The sequence below is a fragment of the Aegilops tauschii genome, chromosome 3 (genome assembly GCF_002575655.3).
Source record: "Aegilops tauschii subsp. strangulata cultivar AL8/78 chromosome 3, Aet v6.0, whole genome shotgun sequence".
In the NCBI taxonomy this organism is placed as follows: domain Eukaryota; kingdom Viridiplantae; phylum Streptophyta; class Magnoliopsida; order Poales; family Poaceae; genus Aegilops; species Aegilops tauschii.
In genome coordinates this window covers 77,953,867-77,977,519 of record NC_053037.3, presented here as the reverse complement: position 1 = coordinate 77,977,519, position 23,653 = coordinate 77,953,867, and the positions used below count along the sequence as shown (strand labels likewise).

General features: G+C 47.7%; 1 long non-coding RNA gene across 1 annotated transcript; it reads left to right on the top strand.

Annotated features, from left to right (window-relative positions):
• Positions 1 to 19,388: 19,388 nt before the first annotated feature.
• Positions 19,389 to 22,456, top strand: LOC109777579 (uncharacterized). Its single transcript, XR_012204311.1, has 5 exons — positions 19,389 to 19,688; positions 20,042 to 20,239; positions 21,726 to 21,811; positions 22,034 to 22,120; positions 22,236 to 22,456. It is a non-coding gene; the product is annotated as an uncharacterized lncRNA (long non-coding RNA).
• Positions 22,457 to 23,653: the final 1,197 nt, after the last annotated feature.

Below are 23,653 nucleotides of genomic sequence, written 5' to 3'. Positions count from 1 at the left end.
GTGCGCCAAAGGTTGTCGGTTCGGTGGGGAGCCCACCCTCCGGCTGTGTGCTTTCCACGGGTTCTGTTGGTGTTGGTGCTGTTTGGAAGGGTGCCTCGGGGTTTTGTGTGGTCGGCAGGGTATTTTTAATTGGGCACTGATCTGCGCCGATCGACCGGCCGAAGCGCTCCGCCGGTCGTACCAGGACCGCTGGATGACTCCATTTGTGGCCGTTAGATTAGAATCCCACGTCATCTTTTCCCTTCCCCACCGCCTCGTCTCAGATCAGATCAAGATAGATGGGAACAACGTTGACCTTCTGTAGACAAACTGCCCCTCGCAGGTTGCCTCGTCGGCGGCAACACACCATCTCGCCATGGCCGTCGACGCATCACCGGCGCCTTCGCGGCCGTCGCCTTCACCACGTCCACCCTCTCGCCATCCATTCGTGATCTACGCATCAAACCACGCCGTTGTGGCCCTTGCCGTCGCCGGTTGCAACATACTTTACACTCGCCGTCGCAGCCCTCCTGTCCGTCTCTGGTGCAGCTTCGTCGTCCCAGCAAAAAGATGAGTAGCCATCACCGTCCCAGCAAGAAACTCGGTCGGTCCCAGCAAAAAATCGCCGCCGGTCCCATAAAAAAACAAACTCGCCGATCATAGCTTTTTCTCTGCCGCCGGTGGTGCGTAGCAGCAAATGGCAACGCCGGTTGTAGCAAAAAAAGATGCCCGTGGTGCGTGGTAGCAAAACAAATTGCGGGTTGGACCAAAAAGCGAGTGTGGTTGTGGCAAAAAATCGACGCCGGCGATGCGTTGTAGGAAAAGTCCGGTGTGGTTGTAGCAAAACGAGATTCATATTGTAGCATCACGTACAGTGCTTGTAGCAGGGAAGTGCAGGCCGGAGCAGCGCTGCCGTCCTCGAACTGCCGGTGCCGGTGGTGCGCTGTAGCAAAACGAAGTGCCCGGTTGTAGCAAAAGCTAGCATGGATGTAGCAAAAACCTCCAACGGTAGTAGCAAAAAGCCTGCTACGGTTGCAGCAAAAAAATCATTGTCGTCCTCGCGAGGTCGTAGCTCTGCCTAATGGATGTAGCAAAAAGCTTTGCCGGTAGTAGCAAAATCCAACAACGGTTGCAGCTTTCCCTTTTTGTGCAGTGCCATTGAAGCTTTCTATGTCTATGGTTGAAGCTTTTTTCAACGGGTGTTGAAGCTTTTCTAGGTGACGGTTGCAACACTTGTATACGCGGGAGGATCCGGGCGTGGCTGCAGGCAGCCATGGCGGCCGGCGAGGGAGCGCTTCACCGGCTGCGACCCCGTGATGACGATGACGCCGTTTTGCTGCAACCGTAGTAGATTTTTGCTACCACCGGCGATTGAATTCGCTACAACCGGTTCCAGCAAAAATTCACCGTGAGGGGTAGTCTGCCATGGCTGGTTGCAGCTCCGGCGTGGCCGGGTCCGGCGAGGTAGGCAGAGCTCCGATGCATGCGAGGAAGGCGTCGCCGTGGTAGCACCCCGTAGCACCGGTTGCAGCATCTCCCGTTGTCACCGCCCCTCGGTCGCCGGCGAGCTTCGAGCGGGGAGGGGAGCGCGTGGCGCTGCGACCGGGGGGCGGGGGGGAGGAGGGGGAAGGGATGGGGAAGGGGTGGGGAGGAGAGGGCAGAAGAAGAGGGCGGCGCGATGCGAGGAAGAGGAAGAGAAAGAAGGGGATCGGGAGGAGGAAGAAGGAGATCGGGAGGAGCGCGAGGCGTACGATGCACTGCGCGTCGCTTCGATCGAGTGGCCCGCGTGGGACCGGCGGAACAGTTCGGCCGGTGCGCCGTTCCTAAACACTCCCCTTTCCAATTTAAGGCACTCTGCGTCATGATGGCTCTTTCGCAGAGCCGAGGGGAGGCAAAATTTCGTGTTTTGACCCTTTTGTCAAACAAAATCGAGATATGATCCCTGTTTGAAAGAATTTTGACATCTGACCCTTTTTTCTACCGTCAAAGGGCTCGGCGGTAGGGTTACATAGGCTACCGTCAAGGGGCTCGGCGGTATAACACTAGTCCACATCAGCACGCAAACTGCCTCCATCACCCCTCCGTCGCACCCTACCGCCGCAGGTCCTGGCGGTAGGTTGTATTTGGTGCGGCCGCCCGCCCCACCCCCTTCTCCCCCCACACCCACCCGCCCCAACCCCCAAGAACAGAGAGGAACTGCCTCTCTCGCCCCTCTCTCATCTCCTCCATCTCCCCCTCCGATCTTCATCGTTTTTGCGGATCGAGATGGCTCCGAAGAGAGAAAAGTAAGCTCCTCCTATCCCTCCAATTGGTTTGAGTCAAATAGCTTCCGATTCGTCTCATTATTCGATTGAAATCACTCCCTTTTTGAACTAGATTGGATTTTTTTGAACCCTAGGATTGATTTAGGTTGATTCTAGATGTTATATTGTGTTAGATATGAACTGTAGTCACTAGTTGGTATGGTTGTGTGAAGATGAACCCTAGTTCATATTCGATTTGAAGGTTTTTTTTATATGATGCATGTTTGAGGCATTTGTTGTGATATGATGATGCATGTTCATATGCTATGATGCAAGTAGTGGATGTAGTTGGAGAAAAAATGTTGAACCCTCAAGATGAACCTAGTTCATACTTTTTTGTTATCAAAAATTTATTATATGATGAATATTGGAGATATTTGTTGCATGTGGTGGATGTTATATGATGCAAGTAGTGGATTTTGTCGCGGTAAAAATGGTGAACCCCTCAAGATGAACCCTCGTTCATGTTTTTTGTTTTTGAAAAATATATGACATGATGCATGTTAGATGTTGTTGGAGAAATATGATATGATATGATACATTTTGTAACGCCCACGATGCGGCTATATCTCCCACGTGTCGAGGCACGACTTAGAGGCATAACCGCATTGTGGTTTTGTCGCAAGAAGGGTCATCTTCACACAATCCCATGTAATGAACAAGAATGGGATAACGAGAGTTGGCTTACAATCGCCACTTCACACAATACATAAATATAATCATACATCATCCAAAAATCCACACATAGACCGACTATGGTCAAGATCCAAATGAAAATAAGATAACCCCAAATGCTAGATCCCCGATCGTCCCAACTGGGCTCCACTACTGATCATCAGGAAAAGAAACATAGTAACGACCACGTTCCTCGTCGAACTCCCACTTGAGCTCGGTTGCGTCACCTGCACTGGCATCGTCGGCACCTGCAACTGTTTTGGTAGAATCTGTGAGTCACGAGGACTCATCAATCTCACACCCGCGAGATCAAGACTATTCAAGCTTATAGGAAAGGATGGTGTAATGAGGTGGAGCTGCAGCAAGCACTAAGCATATATGGTGGCTAACATACGCAAATGAGAGCGAGAAGAGAAGCAACGCAACGGTCGCGAAGCTAGAGATGATCAAGAAGTGATCCTGAAACTACTTACGTTCATGCATAACTCAAACCGTGTTCTCTTCCCGGACTCCGCCGAGAAGAGACCATCACGGCTACACACACGGTTGATGTATTTTAATTGGGTCAAGTGACAAGTTCTCTACAACCGGACATTAACAAATTCCCATCTGCCTCATAACCGCGGGCACGGCTTTCGAAAGATAATACCCTGCAGGGGTGTCCCAACTTAGCCCATTATAAGCTCTCACGGTCAACGAAGGATAAACCTTCTCCCGGGAAGACCCGATCAGTCTCGGAATCCCGGTTTACAAGACATTTCGACAATGGTAAAACAAGACCAGCAAAGCCGCCCGATGTGCCGACAAATCCTGATAGGAGCTGCACATATCTCGTTCTCAGGGCAACACCGGATGAGACTAGCTACGAGTAAAACCAGCCCTCAAGTTTCCCCAAGGTGGCCCCGCAGACAGCTCGATTCGAACCAAAACTCGAAGGAGCATTGGCCCGTGGGGGTCTAAAATAAAGATGACCCTCGGGCTCGCGAAAACCCAAGGGAAGTGTAGGTGGTAGGTGGTCAAATGGTAAAACCAAGGTTGGGCCTTGCTGGAGGAGTTTTATTCAAGGCGAACTGTCAAGGGGGTCCCATAAATCACCCAACCACGTAAGGAACGCAAATTCAAGGAACATAACACCGGTATGACGGAAACTAGGGCGGCAAGAGTGGAACAAAACACCAGGCATAAGGCCGAGCCTTCCACCCTTTACCAAATATATTGTGACGCCCCCGATTTGACCGTACACTAATCATGCACGCAAATGTGTACGATCAAGGTCAGGGACTCACGGAAAGATATCACAACACAACTCTATAACATAAATAAGTCATACAAGCATCATAATACAAGCCAGGGGCCTCGAGGGCTCGAATACAAGTGCTCGATCATAGATGAGTCAGCGGAAGCAACAATATCTGAGTACAGACATAAGTTAAACAAGTTTGCCTTAAGAAGGCTAGCACAAAAGTAGCAACGATCGAAAAGGCAAGGCCTCCTGCCTGGGACCTCCTAACTACTCCTGGTTGTCGTCAGCGGGCTGCACGTAGTAGTAGGCACCTCCAGTGTCGTAGGAGTCGTCGTCGACGGTGGCGTCTGGCTCCTGGACTCCAGCATCTAGTTGCGACAACCAGGTAGAAGGAAAAGGGGGAAAAGAGGGAGAGAGGCAACCGTGAGTACTCATCCAAAGTACTCGCAAGCACGGAGCTACACTACATATGCATGGGTACATGTGTAAAGGGGCATATCAGTGGGCTGAACTGCAGAATGCCAGAATAAGAGGGGGATAGCTAATCCTGTCGAAGACTACGCTTCTGGCAGCCTCCATCTTGCAGCATGTAGAAGAGAGTAGATTGAAGTCCTCCAAGTAGCATCGCATAGCGTAATCCTACCCGGCGATCCCCTCCTCGTCGCCTTGTTAGAGAGCGATCACCGGGTTGTATCTGGCACTTGGAAGGGTGTATATTATTAAGTATCCGGTTCTAGTTGTCATAAGGTCAAGGTACAACTCCGGGTCGTCCTTTTACCGAGGGACACGACTATTCGAATAGATAAACTTCCCTGCAGGGGTGCACCACATAACCCAACACGCTCGATCCCATTTGGCCGGACACACTTTTCTGGGTCATGCCCGGCCTCGTAAGATCAACACGTCACAGCCCCACCTAGGCACAACAGAGAGGTCAGCACGCCGGTCTAAATCCTATGCGCGCAGGGGTCTGGGCCCATCGCCCATTGCACACCTGCACGTTGCATACGCGGCCGGAAGCAGACCTAGCCTAGTGGCGTTCCAGTCCAATCCGGCGCGCGCCGCGCGGTTGCTGACGTCACGAAGGCTTCGGCTGATACCACGACGTCGAGTGCCCATAACTGTTCCCGCGTAGCTGGTTAGTGCGTATAGACCAAATGGCCAGACTCAGATCAAATACCAAGAACTCGTTAAGCGTGTTATGTTGAAGTAACCGCGGACGCCGTCCAGGGCCAGGCCCACCTCTCACCTAGGCGGTCTCAACCTGCCCTGTCGCTCCGCCACAAAGATCCACTTGCGGGTACTCCTACGAGCCGACCTGACTTTAGTCACCACAGGTATCATGTATAGAGTATATAAGTATATACCCGTGATCACCGCCCAAGTGATCACGGCCCGATAGTATAGCACAGCAGACGGACAAGAATGTAGGGCCACTGATGGAAAACTAGCATCCTATACTAAGCATGTAGGATTGCAGGTAAAGGTAACAACAGTAGAAGCAAGGACAGGCTATGCATCAGGATAGGATTAACGGAAAGCAGTAACATGCTACACTACTCTAATGCAAGCAGTATAGAGAAGAATAGGCGATATCTGGTGATCAAGGGGGGGCTTGCCTGGTTGCTCTGGCAAGTAGGAGGGGTCGTCAACTCCGTAGTCGAACTGGGCAGCAGCAGCGTCGGTCTCGTAGTCTACCGGAGAGAAGAGGGGGGAAGAAACAGTAAATACAATGCAAACATAAACATGACGATGCGTGACATGACAATGAGCGGTGCTAGGTGTGTCCTAACGCGGCAGTAGGTGGTACCGGCGAAGGGGGGAACATCCGGGAAGGTATTCCCGATGTTTCGCATTTTCGAACAGATGAAACGGAGGGGGAAAGTTGCGAGTTCGATATGTTAGGGATGTGTGGCGGACGAACGGACTACGTATTCGGATTCGTCTCGTCGTTCTGAGCAACTTTCATGTAGAAAGTATTTTCATCCGAGTTACGGATTATTTTATATGATTTTCTAAAGATTTAATCATTTTCTGGAATTATTTAATTTAACAGAAAAAGGAATATGATGTCAGCATGACGTGATGATGACCTCAGCAGTCAACAGAGCGGCTGACCAGGTCAAGCTGACCAGTGGGTCCTACCTGTCATAGACAGTGGACTAACAGAAGTTTAAACTAACTAAATTTAGATTAGTTAACTACTGGACCCCACCTGTCAGTGTCTAATCAACTAAACTAATTAGTTTTAATTATTAAAATGTTTTAATTATAGGATTAAGCGGTGGGGCCCGCACGTCAGTGGCTGGGGCCTGCCCAGTCAGCAGTTGACTGGGTCAACCCAGTCAACTGGGACCCACGGGGCCCACTGGCAGTGGCTCTGGGGTGGCCCCAGGCCAGCCACGTCGGCGGCCGGCGCCGGAGTTGGCTCCGGCGAGCCAAAACGCGGCGAAGGGCGCCGGCGAGCCTCGGGATTTCGCCTCGGTGGGTCGTTTCGTGCGCGGCTACCCGCATTCGAACGGGCGCACGCTTGCGCGTCGAACTGTGGGGGTGGCTTGGCCGGAAACGGCCGAAGACGGCGGGGGCAAGCGGCGGAGCGGACGCCGGAGTTCGGGCGTCGACGGATCTAGAGCTAGGGGGTACGGGGAAGCACGGGCTCGTGCTCGTTGGGCTCCTGGGAGCACCAGGAACTCGACCGTGGGCTTGCGCGAGCGTGACGGCGGCTGTGGCCATGGCGGCGAGGCGATCCGCGGCGACGGGCTCACGGCAACGATGACAAGGTAGCTACGGGGCGCGAGAGGTCAATGAAGAGGAGCAAGGGGTGAAGAAGCTCACCGCGCGGCTCACACGTTGGCCCGTGACGGTTTAGGAGCGCAGAGGTGGCCGGAGACGACGGCGGTCACCGGCGACAGAGAAGATGGGGACGAGCTCAATCCCGGCCGTGCGGTGCTCCTCGGGCTCGATGGCGAGGCGTAGACGAGGTAGAGGACGACGGCGGACGCCTACGGCATGTCGGGGGTGCAGGGCGATGACGGTGGCCGCGGGAACGACGGAGAACGGCGGCGATGGCGCTCGGGTGAGGCGGGCGAGCGAGACAGAGAGGGGGGGCGTGGATCTGGGAGGCGCAGGGGCGAGCGAGAGGGGGGGCAAGTGGGAGAGATGGGTGGAGGCCGAGGCGTCGGGGCGGCCTTATCCCCTCCCGGCGTCGGCGCCGGCGAGGTGGTCGGGCGGGGACGTGCCCCTGTTGCGACCCCGGTCGGGGGAAAAGGGGGGAAGGCGATCCGGGGAGGGGCTGGGCCGGCGGTTGGCCGGCTGGGCCAGGTGGGCCTGTGAGCTGGGCCGCCTGGTCCAGTGAGGGAGGGGATATTTTTCTTTTCTTTTCTTTATTTTCTTTTCTGTTTTATTTCAATTTAAATTATTTAGGCATTTTATAAAAATGTGTTTATTACACCATATTTACTTATCCAAAATATGGCACCTCCCGAACATTTTTGTTTTAAATTTTGAAAAACTTTTATCGTTGACATTAATTTGAATTTGAATTTTTAAACGGTTTGACCTAACGGTAGATTAGCAAAGTAACCGTGGTGACGTGGCACCATTAGCGTGGGATTACTGTAGCATGATTATCCGGGCGTTACATATATAGATGCATTAATTAAGTATGAGATATTGTGATATGCCAAAAATATCCATGTTCCAACATGAAACCAACTTCAACTTCACCTGCAACTAGCAACGCTATAAGAAGGGCTGAGCAAAAGCGGTAACTTAGCCAAACAACGGTTTGCTAGGAAAGGATGGTTAGAGGCTTGACATGGCAATATGGGAGGCATGATATAGCAAGTGGTAGGTAGCGCAGCATGGCAATAGAGCGAACAACTAGCAAAGCAAAGATAGAAGTGATTTCGAGAGTATGGTCATCTTGCCTGCAAGGTTCTCAGAATTGTCAAAAGCTTGATCCTCGTAAGCGTACTCAACAGGTTCCTCGTTCATGAACTCGTCTCCCGGCTCTACCCACAGCAAGAACACAAGCAATGGAACCACAATCAATCACGGGAAATGCACAAACAACATGATGCAATACATGAAAGATATGCGAGATATGATATGCGATGCGTATGCGTGCTCCGAAAGCAAAAGGATGAACAAGGCAGTAACTTGGCAAACCAAGTATGCCACTGGAAAGATGAGATGATTTCGGTCGAAATCGATATAAAGATCACCGGAAACGGATGCACGGTTTGCAAATGACAAGCAAAACAAGAATGACACGATTCTGCGATTAACAGCATGATAGCACTTAGAATACATCAAGTAACTATGATACAGCACCCCAACATAGCAACAAAGCATATGACAGTAATCTACAGGAGATGCTTGACAAAAGATGAACACTGAGCTACGGCTAGATCACACAATAACAGGTTCAAACAAGCATGGCAAAAGTGCAAAAGATATCAGGTTCACAGACTTAGTGAAATTACTGGACATGGCATAAACAGCATCAGGTAGCAATGTTCAGAGCAAGAAAAACACATACTACACGAACTTAACATAGCAAAACAAGGCATGGCATAAATATACTAAATACATAGAACAAAAGTCCCTTACTGACCATAAGCCAAAAAGGATCAGAAGATATGATGGCAACCATGTAAACAGAGCAAGTTTCGTTAACAGATTTCAGACTTAGCAGAAAACAGAGCATGGCAGAAATAGTATTATGAAGGCATCTTGGTGAGCTTGATTCACTCACAACAAAGCAATGCATGACAAAACAAGCATACCTACAGCAAGATGGCATGTTTATGAAGCTAACCATGATAAGATAAAATACATAGCATGTATGAAACAACTACAACAACCTTGGCAAAATTGAATATCATGTTAATAATCTGCCAGGAATATTTTATAGCAAAAGTAGAGCAAGATTAAGACATGCTATGGCACTCCATAATTGCAAAAAGGGGAATGGATGGATATAGCACAACTATATCTATAAAACATCCTTACTGAACATCACCAAAAGGAGTATGGATCTCTCTGTAGACACATGGATGCATGGCAACAAAATAACAGCAGAAACAGACAGTGAAATTACTAAGTCCCTGAAAACAGAAACATCACGAAGCCTAGTTTGCATGCTTGTACTAGTCACTACAGAGATCATAAAAATACATGGGATACACCTCCGTAAATATGGCATGGCATAGATCAAAACACCTGTAGAGCTCATGCCCATAAGATGCACACAATAAATGCAACAAAAATAACAAATCCTCAAGTTCTGATAAGTAACAGCAGATAACAGCATATAGCACTCTTGCACCAGATATTTGGGCATCAAGATGGACTCAAATGAACATGGCATAATGGAACAAAATGAAGGGCATCTCGAGGCGAACATTTCGATATATCATGCACGCAAAACGGAGCAGTATACAGAGAGTTATGATGCAATAAACAGGAGCATATAATGTACAATCTTCGGGACTTGGAGGATTTCGGGGGGGGGAGAAAGTCAACCTCCGGTGGATCTAGGTTTCGGGCCGGCTCGAGGCGCGCTGGCCGGAGCTCCTCGCCGGAGAAGAGGCCGCGGCCGGCGTGGAGAGGAGGGAGAGGCGCTGCGGGTTCGGGAGGAGGCGCCGGCGGCGGGGAACGGCGGAGATGGGCGGCGAGGCGCCGCGGGGACGCGGGCGGCGAGCTCGCCGGCGGTGGCGCGGGCCAGAGGAGGTCGAGGCGGTGGCGCGGGTCGCTCACGGGCTCGGGCACCTGCGGTGGTGGCGGCGCGGCGACGGGAGGCGCGGGAGCTGGCGGCGGGGACGCGAGCTTGGGAGGGCCCCGCGCGGGCCGCGGCGGCGCCGGCTTGCCACGTGGCAAGCGGCGATTGGACACGGCGGCGGCGGCTGAAGCGTCCGGCGGCGGTGGACGCGTCCGGTGGCGGCGGAGGGCGATTTTGCTAGGGTTTCGACCCGGATTTCAGAGGGGGAGGTGTTTTTATAGGTAGAGGGAGCTAGGAGACTCCAAATGGAGCACGGTTTTCGCCCACACGATCGTGATCGAACGACCGAGAGCATGGAGGTGACTTAGGCGGGTTTTGGGCTGTTTGGAGGGGGGTTTTGCTGCAACACACAAAAGGACTTTGCGGTTACCCGGTTAACCGTTGGAGCATCAAACGACCTCCAAATGGAACGAAACTTGACAGGTGGTCTACCGGTGGTGTACCAAGGCCACTTGGCAAACCTCGGTCCATTCCGAGAACGTTTAACACCCGCTCACGAAAAGAAACAAGAGGGGTGCGCCGGTGCACGTAGGAGTGTCGGAATGCAAAACGGACAACGGGGAAAATGCTCGGACGCATGAGACAAACACGTATGCAAATGAGATGCACATGATGACATGATATGAAATGCATGACATGAACAAAATGCAAAACGAAAAAAACAAAACCCGACCACGGAGGGAATATCATAACACATAGCCGAAAATGGCAAGAGTTGGAGTTACAAATATGGAAAGTTACATCGGGGTGTTACACATTTGAACCTTGATGAACCTTTGTGATGCATCTATATGTTTCCTAGTTCATGTTAAAAATTCTTTTGATATGCTTATGCTTATGTTTATGCAATTTTTTTAGGAGGCCACCTCTTGCGGACGACATCGGTATTAAGTACACCATGCTTGACACTAAGTTCGACAAGGGTCACCGTGCCCGTTTCATTGAGAATGGAGTGGTAATTACCATTCTTAAACAAATCTTTCGAATTGATGAAAACAAGTTGCTAACTATTATGTCCATGCTAATCATGCTTTGGTTATTGATTTTCACAGATGTCGCACGCCACTGCGGATGAGGGCTCACAAGACGACGGTTAAGATGGAGTACGACGAGCGGTACACACCGTTCTTCTGGAGAGCCCGACTATTGGGTTTCGTCCTACAGTTCAAGCGTAAGCCGCCGACGCTCGTCCACTCAGCTCTCACGGCTTTAATCGACCGGTGGCGGCCAGAGATGCACAGCTTCCATCTTCCATGTGGGAAGATTGAGGGAGTCCTGGACTAAGGGGTCCTCGGGCGTCCGGCCTGTTAGCCATGGGCCGGACTGATGGGCTGTGAAGATGCAAAGACCGAAGACTCTACCCGTGTCCATATGGGATTCTCCTTAGCGTGGAAGGCAAGCTAGGCGGCTAAATATGAAGATTCTTTTCTCTATAACCGACCTTATGTAACCCTAGATACCTCCGGTGTTTATATAAACTGGAGGGCTTAGTCCAGAAAGATATAGTCATACAGGCTAGACTTCTAGGGTTTTAGCCATTACGATCTCATGGTAGATCAACTCTTGTAATACTCATATGCATCAAGATCAATCAAGCAGGAAGTAGGGTATTACCTCCATAGAGAGGGCCCGAACCTGGGTAAACATTGTGTCCCCCGTCTCCTGTTACCATCGACCTTAGATGCACAGTTCGGGACCCCCTACCCGAGATCCGCCGGTTTTGACACCGACAGAGATAACCGTGACCCTCCAGGATTGGGGAATGATTACAGCCCTACCGCTCGAGGGTCGTGCTCTCACAGGACGAGTGGAGAGGACGAACTGGCACGATAGGGTTGTCACCCTCATCGGCGACTGCACCCCCCCCCCCCCCCCGCACTAAAAACAACCAACCTTCCGGCATACCGCTGCCATGGATCCTCGAGCACCGGAGGAAGTGGCCGGAAGATGTCGAACCCCGGGTGGTGGAGCAGTATGCCAAGGCCTACCTATGGTATCTTTCTCACAGAGGTAGTGTTTCCAGACTGCTCCGGGAACTCTGCCCTATGGATGTATCTCGACTTCCTAAAGGACTGGGATGCGGGGTACAGCTGGGGGGCCGCCGGACTCGCCTACCTATACCGTTCGGTAAGTGAATATCACTTTGTTTCAAATATCATGGACGTGTGCTGCTTTATATTTTGACATCTTGTCATCTATACTTGTTTTGTAGCTTGACAACGCGACCCAGAGGGCGGAAGTCACGTCCGGTATGTGTGGATGTGTATGGGGCCTCTCCATTTGGATCTGGGAGCGAATCCCGGTGGGCCGTCCGGAGAAGCTGCGCTCGCGTGCATGGACAGACTATGGCGAAGATGACGAAGATGATCGGAACCCGACCGTCGCATACGCTTGGGACGTGGTGCGTATCTACAGGGGCGAATTCAAGGCCTTGTACAAGGTCTTCAGCAACGAGCTTGATGCTCTCACGCCTTTCCAGGTATAAGAACTAGATTTTGAATAGTTTCGATGACACTTTCACTTGAGCTTACCATTGTTTGGTACTTGGTTACTTGGCGGCCGTATGATGATGATCGAGAGTGGGGGTTCGAGCTGAACAACATGTGCAAGCAGGACCGACTTCTCTGGCGATGCATCGTGCCCATGATTTGTGTCTATGCCGTGGAGTACCACTTGCCACAGCGCGTTTCCGTGCAATTTGGTACGGCACAACACACACCACCAGTCGGCATCGTCTGCGATACCGGTGGCTACGACCTACACCAGTGAGTACCACAAGGCGTCCTCATCGATACCAAGTTCTTGTTTTGATGTTTTACATTCATTCTTAGGGTGGTCTACATTCTTTCTTATGCATTGCAGGATGAGAAGGAAGAACAATCAGTCAATCATAGATTGGGAAGACCAACATGCGAGATACGTGAAGGAATGGAACGAGTGGAAAACTCGCAAAGATACAGAGAGGAGAGTGATTGACTAGGACGAGTACGAGGATCACATGCTTTGGTACGACGATGGCATCAAGCATCGTCTGCGTCTGAGGCCCCAGTGGACGATAGTAGATGCCGAAGACCTGTTCGATGACGCTCGGAGAATGAAGCCTACAACGAGAGCATCAGAGAGCTTCAAGGCAGGTTTAGGGAGTACGGACCCTAATACGTCTCCAATGTATCTATATTTTTTATTGTTCCATGCTGTTATATTATCAATCTTGGATGTTTTATAATCATTTTATAGTCATTTTATATCATTTTTTGGTACTAACCTATTGACATAGTGACAAGTGCCAGTTGTTGTTTTTTCCATGTTTTTTACATTGCAGAAAATCAATATTAGACGGAGTCCAAATGCCACGAAACTCCACGGAGAATTTTTATGGGCCAGAAGGAACACAACGGGCCCTGGCTGCGCCTGGGGGGTGCCCCGAGGGAGGCACAACCGACCAGAGCGCGCCAGGAGGCCCCGGACCGCCTCTTTGCTCTATAAATACCCCAATATTCCAGAAACCCTAGGGGAGTCGACGAAATATTCATCTAGCCGCCGCAGAGTCCAGAACCACCAGATCCAATCTAGACACCATCTCGGATGGGGTTCACCACCTCCATTGGTGCCTCTCCGATGATGCGTGAGTAGTTTTTTGTAGACCTTCGGGTCCATAGTTAGTAGCTAGATGGCTTCCTCTCTCTCGCTGAATTCTCAATACAATGGTCTCTTGGAGATCCATATGATGTAACTCTTTTGCAGTGTGTTTGTTGGGATCTGATGAACTTCGAGTTTATGATCAGTTATATCTTTTTATATCCATGAAAGTTATTTGAGTTTCTTTGATCTCTTATATGCATGATAACTTATAGCCTCGTATTTCTTCTCCAATATTTGGGTTTTGTTTGGCAAACTTGATCTATTTATCTTGCAATGGGAAGAGGTGCTTTGTAGTGGGTTCGATCTTACGTGCTTGATCCCAGTGACAAAAAGGGAACCGACACGTATGTATCGTTGCTACTAAGAATAAAACGATGGGGTCTATCTCTACATAGATAGATCTTGTCTACATCATGTCATCGTTCTTATTGCATTACTTCGTTTCTCCATGAACTTAATACACTAGATGCATGCTCGATAGCGGTCGATGTGTGGAGTAATAGTAGTAGATGCAGGCAGGAGTCGGTCTACTAATCTTGGATGATGCCTATATAATGATCATTGCCTGGATATCATCATGATTATTTGAAGTTCTATCAATTTCCCAACAGTAATTTGTTTACCCACCGTTTGCTATTTTTCTCGAGAGAAGCCACTAGTGAAACCTACGGCCCCCGAGTCTTCTTTCTCATATATTTGCCTTTGCGATCTACTTTTTCCTTGCATTTATTTTCAGATCTATTAAACCAAAAATACAAAAATACCTTGCTGTGTTTTATTTCTATTTATTTTATTTGGCGTTCGATCTATCAATCTACTACAATTTATCTCACGTCTGTTTGCCTATCTTGAGGCGCCGTGCCCCGGAAGGGATTGACAACCCCTTTAACACGCCGGGTTGCGATGATTTGTTATCTGTGTGCAGGGGCTATTTAAGTTGTGTTGATTGGTTCTCCTAGTGGTTCGATAACCTTGGTTTCGTATTTGAGGGAAATACCTACCGCCGCTGTGCTGCATCATCCCTTCCTCTTTGGGGAAATACCGACGTAGCTTCAAGCGACATCAGACCCCTCATGAACAGAGTGGTAAGTTGTTTTTATCTGTTTTCAACTAACGGTTGGATGAAATCAGCTTTAGTGCTACTGACTCATTTGTTACTTTGCAGTCTTCGGAGCTGAACAAAAGCATTTTTCAAGCCTCTGATGCGCTTAGTACTATCCCCGGGACTCGAGCTAGTGAGAACAAGTTGAGGGAAACAATGAAGGTAACATGGAGTTCATTTTCTTAAGTTCATTTGCAGAAGTTCGTCATTGTAGAAGTTCTCATTGTTTCGTTCTCATTGCAGAAGTACGTCAACAAAGCTCGCAGGCTTGTGGACCTGCTTGGGTGCGCTACAAACACCGAGGATGTTTTTGCTCCTGCAACACTGATGCGTAGCCTCGCTTCATCGAGCCATGCAGCCTCGTCGTCTAGGGCGGTTCAAGAAGACGAGGACGAGGACGATGATGAAGAATGTGAAGATAAAGAAGAGGGCGATGAGGGAGTAGAAGAAGAAGAACATGGAGAAGAGGACAATGAGGAGGAAGAGGAAAATGAGGAGGAGGAGGAGTACGATGATGAAGACGGACCTCTAGCAACTCAGACAACCCAGCGTGAGAAGAGGAATGTGCCGAAGAAGGATTGGAAAAGTCCATCCCTGTTTCAGAAAGCGCGTCCTACTCGCCGCAAGAAGAAGGCAGCCGAGAAGCGATCGAAGACCAACGAGGACCGTACCTTGAAGAGGGGAAGGAGGGAGTGAAGTTGCTGTCGTGCCATTGAACTAGAAACATTTCATGTTTGCTTCATGAACCATTTGCTCATGAAACTATTTCGTATTTGTTGAACTTGCTATGTAAAACTTCGTGAAACATTTGTGGATGTGTGCTTGCTATGTAAACCATCTTTCTTAGTTGAACCATTTTACCATCAGCTATTCTTCATATATGTGATACATATGCTTATTATTTATAGGGACAATTGCATTTTTACCCCTAGTTGGTTCCTACCCACGGGTTTTGCCCTTACTTTTCGAGCTTGCTCAGTTTTGCCCTTACTTTTTCCATCATGGTCCCTTGAATGCCCTTTGACCGTTGGACCAAAACTTTGAAAATTCAAAACTAATTCATATGAACTCAGAAAAATGCAAATAAGATATGAAAATGTTCAGATAAACATTACCTTTATGTGCATATCATTTGCATTCAGGACAAAAGCACCCTTTAAACGACCTGAGGTAATTAATGGTATTAACATTATTAAAAATAAAAAGGTATAAACAATATTTTTTTCATGAATAAAAATTACATGCAAATGTAGGTGATGTTTTCTAAACATCCAGATATCTTATTTGCATTTTTCTGAGTTTGTATCATCTTGTTATGAATGTTCTAACGACTTGGATCATTATTTGGAAACTTCATAAAAAATGGATACGAACTCAGCAAAATGCAAAAAAGATATCAGGATGTTCAGGAAACATCACCTACATTTGCATGTAATTTTTATTCATGAAAAAAATATTGTTTATACCTTTTTATTTTTAATAATGTTAATAACATTAATTACCTCAGGTAGTTTAAAGGGTGCTTTTGTCCTAAATGCAAATGATATGCACATAAAGGTAATGTTTGTCTGAACATTTTGATATCTTATTTGCATTTTTCTGAGTTCATATGAATTAGTTATGAATTTTCAAAGTTTTGGTCAAACGGTCAAAGGGCATTCGAGGGACCTCGATGGAAAAAGTAAGGGCAAAACCGAGCAAGCTCGAAAAGTAAGGGCAAAACCCGTGGGTAGGAACCAACTAGGGGCAAAAATGTAATTGTCCCTTATTTATAAGTATTGAAATTGCTATGTGCAAAAAATTAAAGACAATACAAGTTAGGAGGTGCAAAAAATGTACTAGGGGCCTCCCCCTACCGCTAGGCTTCATGGCGGTAGGTTTGTACACCCTACCGCAATACCCTCTAGAGGTAAGGGGCCTCCCCCCGCACGCCTGCCTCCTGTGACCAAAACTGCCACCCAATCAGCGGTAGGGTTGCACACCCTACCGCCAGGCTTCATGGCGATAGGTCCCTACCGCCAAACCCTCTAGCGGTAGGATGTGGAACCCTACCGCCAGGGTTTACGCATTTCTTGTCACAGAATGGGTGCCAGAGGCGCCGCGACCCTACCGCCGAGCACTACGGCGGTAGGATGTGTTACCCTACCGCCTGGGGCCCTGGCGGTAGGGTTTGGGGCATTTATAAGCCATGCCGCCCGCCCACCCCCTTATCCCCCCACTCAGCGGCCCTTTCTTCTTCCTCTCGCCCCTCTCTCATCTCCTCCACTCCCCCCTCGGATCTTCTTCATTTCTTCACCGTTTTTGCGGATTGAGATGGCCCTGAAGCGAGAAACGTAAGCTCCTCCGATCCCCCCAATTACTTTGAGTCAAATCACTCCCCTTTTTTGTAGCCTAAGAATGATTTATGTTCATGTTCATGTTAAAAATCATGATGAACCCTAGTTGATATGATGGACCTAGGTGATTGCATCTAGATAATACAAGTTAGGTGATGATCCTTGGTGATGAATCATGATGAACACTAATTGATATTTTTTGAACACATGATGAACCCTAATTCATATTTCCTAGGTTTAGATTTTTTTGAAGGTGATGAACGCTAATTGATATTTCTAGATAATACAAGTTAGGTTTATAATTTTTGACCACATGATGAACCCTAGGTTTAGATTTTTTTGGATATGATGAAACTTTGTGTGATGCATCCATATGTTTAGGTACGGAACCGTGGCACAAGCACCGCCCACTCCATCACCGCCCGCTCCTCCCACTCCTCTCCAGCACATCCCGTCAGAGATGCCGCTCCCGTACGTGTACGAGGCCTTCCCCGAGCTGCTGTAGCCGGTGGGATCTGTCTCAGACGAGGTCCTAGAGGCGACGAGGGCAATGCGGTGGCACGAGAGGGCGGAGCGGATCCTCGACGATGTAAAGTGTTGGTCGCAGAGTGTGAAGGAGTGGAAGAAAGTGAAGGCAGAGATGGAGGCAGATGCAAGTATCTCCCGTGTCCGTCGGGAATGGTGCATTGAAGCTGTCAAGCAGCACGCCGACTGGGAGCTGCACAATTTGGGCCGGAGAATCTACTTTGAGAGCAATGCGGAGGAAAGAGCCAGGATGCCGCCCCCAAGTGCATCGGCGTTCGAGATCATCAACTGTGGAAGGGCGGAGGCGAAAACTCCAGCGGGCAAGGCAAGGTGAGAGTGCTTGAACGGTCGGATGCCGACCAGCGTTCTGCCTCCGCCTGAACCGGTGGATCCGCTGCCGTTTCTGTCTCCACGGCCAGGCCTAACATACGAGGAGCTCTGAAGATGTCTGCCCGCTCTCTAAACTTGTCTGAAGAACTTGTTGCACCGTTTGTTGGCTTTGCGAAAGTACTTGCGTTAGTTGGGGTTGTCAAACTATGTGGACAAGTTTGCTATTTGCTATTTGTGAAACTATGTGTAAACTGTTTGATATTTGCTACGTGGAACCTTTATTAATATGTGACCTCATATTTTGCTATTTGTGAAACTATGTGAAACTACTCGAGTGTGATACATGTTATATTGTGTGAGCTCTGCATATTTAAGGTTTTTAAATATATATTCTTGTTACAACATATTTGTGAAACTGTGTTCTTTCCTGTGATAAAACTTTACAAAAGAAACAATCACTAAAACTTGCAAAAACCCAAAACCACTGGACCCTACCGCCAAGCGCCCTGGCGGTAGGATATCATAACCTACCGCCAAGGCCTGTAGCGGTAGGGTGGTGCGCTGACCGTTAGGTAACGCCAGTGGGCCGTTTATGCCACCGCCAGAACCCTTGGCGGTAGGTTGTCTGACCCTACCGCCGAGCCCTGTGGCGGTAGCAAAAGGATCAGATTTCAAAAAAAATTGAAACAGGGGTTAGATCGATTTTGTTTGACAAAAGGGTCAAAACACGAAATTTTGCCCCGACGAGAGGGCAGGTGAGATGGCCCAGCCCATTTAAGCATCTAAGCTACTTTACGTCTACAGATCCCTGTTTTCTTGTCCGGTTTTCGAAAACATCCAGGTTCCGGTCTAGTTTTTTTTTCTTCACTTTACCGGTTTTCCCTTTTGTCAACATTTTGAAAAAATCAAAAATATGTTTGCGTTCAGGAAATGTTCACGTTTTATATAAAATGTTCATATTTCTCAAAACATGTTTGAAATTTCAAAAAATGTTCATGTTTGAAAAATGTTTGGTATTTATCAAAATAAATCACAATTTTAAAATTATTCATGCTTTTTAATAAAGGTTCTGAGTTTAAAAATATTAGCATATTCAAAAATACCGATTTCAAACTGTATGCCTTTAAAAAAATATTCACGTTTAAAAAAATAAACTATGTGCAACAGTGTTTGTCTCGCTTCAGTGCTTCGAGTAGCTACAATACGTACAAAATGGACAAACCGGAAAAATAACACAAAATAGGAATCGAACGCACATGAACGTTGCTTAATGAGCCCGCTCAACCCCTAGCGCATCTCTACTTTTAATGTCTCAATTGATAGTCTTCGCCGGTTAAATTTCGTCCCACCATTTTCGTCTCTTTTTTTTTCGTCCTACCTTACCACCGTCCCTTCATGTTAGGTTTTTCTACGTCATTCTTCTTCACGCACAGGCATAAAAGAAAACCCGAGTCATCCCATACGCCGCCGCCGCGTAAAGCCCTATCCCTAACCCGCTCTCGTCTCCCTCCCTAGGACGCAGTCGCCCTGGCCATGCCGCCGCCGCCGCCCACCCGTACGTCGCCAGCAACGGCCTCGCCATCATCCTCATGTGCGCCCGACGTTTCCGTCTCCTCGCTGGCCCTAGGCTCATCGAGCTTCCTCTCCATGCGTTGCTGCCTCCTCTGTGCCGCCACCCCACGGTCTCCACCAGCGTCCCTGCGGAGTACATGGGAGCCGCCGCTGCCGCCGGGGACAAGGATACACATGGAAACCGCCACAGCCTTAGGTCCGTCGATCTCTCCCCTCCTTGCCTCTCTGCAGATCCGGTCTCCCCCACCTTGCTGCTGGATCCGTCCCTCTCTCTCCACCACTTCTACTAAGTTATGATCTTTGCTACCTCTCTCCATCTATTCATAGGAGATGGAAACTTTATTGGCAAACAGTCACAAGTTTACCCTTTTCAGTTTGTCTCAAGCAATTAAGAGTTTCGTTCTTATTTTTTAGCAATTCAGAGTTACTTTTTCATACTTGTTGGAGACTCAGATCGATGAATATTGAGTTTATATCAATTAGTGTATCTCTTACAAACTAATACTTTTTGATCTAATAGCCTGATAACCTCATGATCGGATGGTGCAGGCACGCCTGCGGGCTAGCCTATGCCTACTATATCCGGTGTTCTGGTGCATCCGGTGCGACCTCAAAGAATACATTCTTCTAGCTGAGCTTTGAGCTCCTCAGGGACGATGCCTGGGGTGGAAGCAGTTCAACTGCACGATGAAGAAGTGAGTTAAGGGGTTAAGACGGTTGCGTTGGGCGTGCCCTGCTTGCTTGCTGGTGAGTGTTGCCTCTGTGACTAGGTGTTCATTGCTGTCTATGCTCTCTGTAGTTTAAGGTGTTTGTTCTTTTAGCAGCCATTAAAATACCGCAATGTAAACGACTGTCTTCTCTATGTCTACAACACGCACTAGAAGTATGGAACTAATGGCAGTGTTTTGTCTATACAAGATATTAGTATATTATACATGTTTTTGATTCTGAGGGTATTATAAATTAGTATAGACTATCTATCATTCAGTTTTCGCATAGAAGTTCAGTTTCCTTGCGTATGGTTTTATCAAAAGAAATATAGATTATCCCTAGGCTGTCCATTTATAGGTTCAAGGAGCAAACAATTCTTTTGTGAAGTTGACACAATGGTATGTTGTAGCATGTTGGTGTATAAGTTTATCCACCATTTATAGGGAATACATATACTTCTTAGGTTCCCTTGCTGCAAATGTGGAAAAACTTAAATACAGTGAAGGAATGTGTTTTGAGATGGAAAACGCCATTTCCAGTAATAGTTAGAGAACCTCAAAAGAATTGCTCGAGTAACTGTTACGATCTTATGATGATGGCAGTTGGGGATATAGAGGAGTTCATCATCTCACTATTCACTTCTCTACTCGCTTGAGGTACAACTCCTTAAAGCCACGCCTCCATATGCCCCCAAAGGCCAGACTAAGGCCTATATTCCCAGTCACATATTCCAGGAACAAAAGGCTAACACACTGACAGGCCCAGTGCATAACCAAAATGACTAAGCTACCGAGCTATCATAGGCTGGGCTGTGACAGTAACATGTTTCCAAGTAGCAGAGTACATAATATTTTCAAATTATAGACAAGGATATACAAGAAACACTGACCTAGGTACTTTGTATTTTCTTCCTAGCTGGTGCTCAAAAGCTAATACGTACCCGGGGTTGCCAGATATGTTTTCAATTTCATTCCATGGTAGACATCAGTGGAGCTGGAGATAGTGAAAATGTAATGATATCACTATATCAGTACAATGGCGCAGAGCCAAATCAGAACACGGGAAAGTGGTCATTTCTCAGTTATGAACTTATGATTGATCACAGTAAGTTAGAAAACAGTAAAATGCAGCAATTCAGAACTAAGAGGTACAACAAAACTAATTGAACATGACTGAGAACTAATGGTAGTGCTTTCTGCTGCTGCAGCTTGCTTTTGGTTTTGCTCATGACTACATTTTCTCAAGATTTTTAGGTTGCGCAGTTTGACGGCGTCTGCACGCCCTACATGTAGTTGTGCACCTCCTCCTCCTGTATTCTTGCATGCGATCAATGGTTTCAGCTCTCTATTTATCAAAGATTAGAATATATATTCAGTAACAATGCTTTCCTACATTTGGTGGATTATTGCATTTGTATTTTTTTATTGTTATCATGCTAGAAGATTATATTCTGTATGAATGCTTTTAACAATGCTTCGTCGGGCCGTTCCCGCCGATGCTACTGTTCGTGCTGTCCCCCCAGTGCCTAGCATCACCGGCAACAAGTTCAACGCTGTCCGACAAGGTGCCCTGCAGGGACAACCTCGGTCGACCTGTCATCGAACTTCAGTATGCATGCTTTGTTCTCTGAAACTGAATTCAGACCTTGAGTACTACTTTTATTTAAATGAAAATATGTGCGTGGTTCCACAACTTATGCCAAAATGCATAGCATAGCTTGGTATACACGAATTGCAATCTGAACATTTTTTACTGTGCCGTCGTCTTGCTTTCTGGTTTTCTGTTATCTGTCATCTTATATCTCTGAATTGTTGTTGGCTGCATACGCAGCTGCTTGAGGCAGGAGCAGTGACTAGCATTGACCAGGAGGAGCAAGAAGCAGCGACAGCTACCATTGCTGGCTGAGCTAGCTGCTAGGTTGCCTCTCTCTTTCCCTCATATTCATATATGTGGGTTTGCAACAGCCAAAAGTACGCTCGTGATTCTTTGTTTTTACTAACAATCCATATTTGGATGCCTTCTTTCTCCCCAGTTACTTGCGACGGGTTGTGGGCAACTACAAGTTAGAAGAATCAGTACTGAAAACGTCTTCTGAATGTTAATAAAATGCTTTTCCTGTTGTGCATTTGTATGCTTCAGTTCTCTTTTTCGTGCCGGGTATACTTCAGTTATACTAAAACATCCATCTTATTTGTGTGCAAATATTTGTTATCATTCAAGTTAGCTGTATATATATAGTACTAAGTTCAACATGCACACAAAGATGATCCGGTTGAGGTTTACTGGCATAATGTGTATCATTGCTCTATGCATGCTGAAAAGGTTATGCATATAGACTAAATTATACTACCACCGTCCTAAAAATCTTGTCTTGGATTTATCTAGATATAGATGAATCTAACACTAAAACGTGTCTAGATATATCCGTTTCTACACAAATCTAAGACAAGCTTTTTGGGACAGAGGGGGTAGCTGCTTGAGATTATTCACAGAAAATGGCATTCTTAGAATGTCTCGGTCAGTGCCATTCTTGCGATCATATAAAAATTCGTAAATTACTATGTTTGACCAGAATTGGTTACTTGATATGTGGGTTGAGAAGAAGGAAAGGAAAAAATGTCCTATAATGATATTATTTTTTGACAATGTTGCTTGATGTGCACGGGATCCTAAAAGTCTTTTGCCCCTCCAAGCATTCGTGGGAAGCTCCGCCACTCATTGACTTGGGATATCATATTCATTGAGAATAGGTGGACAATGTGACGATCATCGACGATTTTTGTCTCCCGTAGCAACGCATGATGTAGGCGGTGACTTGGGCAACGGGGCGGCAAGGCGGAATGCATCAGCACTCCTCAATTGTGGGTAGCGTTGGCGGCGGTGACTTGGGCTGGGAAGCAATGAGTGTCAGCACTTGCAATTGCAGGTGGCAGTGGCTGGGGGTTAGGAAGAGAAAGGTGGGCGTTTTTGCAGGGTGGACAAAAAAAGGCAGTGGCGGGAGGAAAAAGAACAATAACATCGGGTCATTGCCGACGGAGGAAAGGCAGGGGTTAACATATTCAAGTGTGCCTAGGCAGAAAGTCGCGAGCGCCAGAGTTGGTGGCGGGTTTAGAGGATCAAGGGTGCCGACCAAGACAACCTTAATATTTTTTATTTACTAGTAAGATGCCCGTGCATTGCACGGAACATCAAGATGTATTTTTTTACAAAACAACTGTTGTGATTGACCCATGCGGGAGTAATCCCATGTGTAAAAACTAATGATATCTCGAGAAAGAGGAGAGATAAGGTGAGGAGGAGTTGGGCGTGGTGGTGATTGATGGTCGGAGTGAGCGGAGTGAGCGGAGGCATGGGGATGGACGACGCCTACAGCGGCCACCATGCTAGATTGTTTCAGAGACTTCCTTTTTTAATTGCTCAACAATGAGGTTGTGGGATAGGGATGAACGA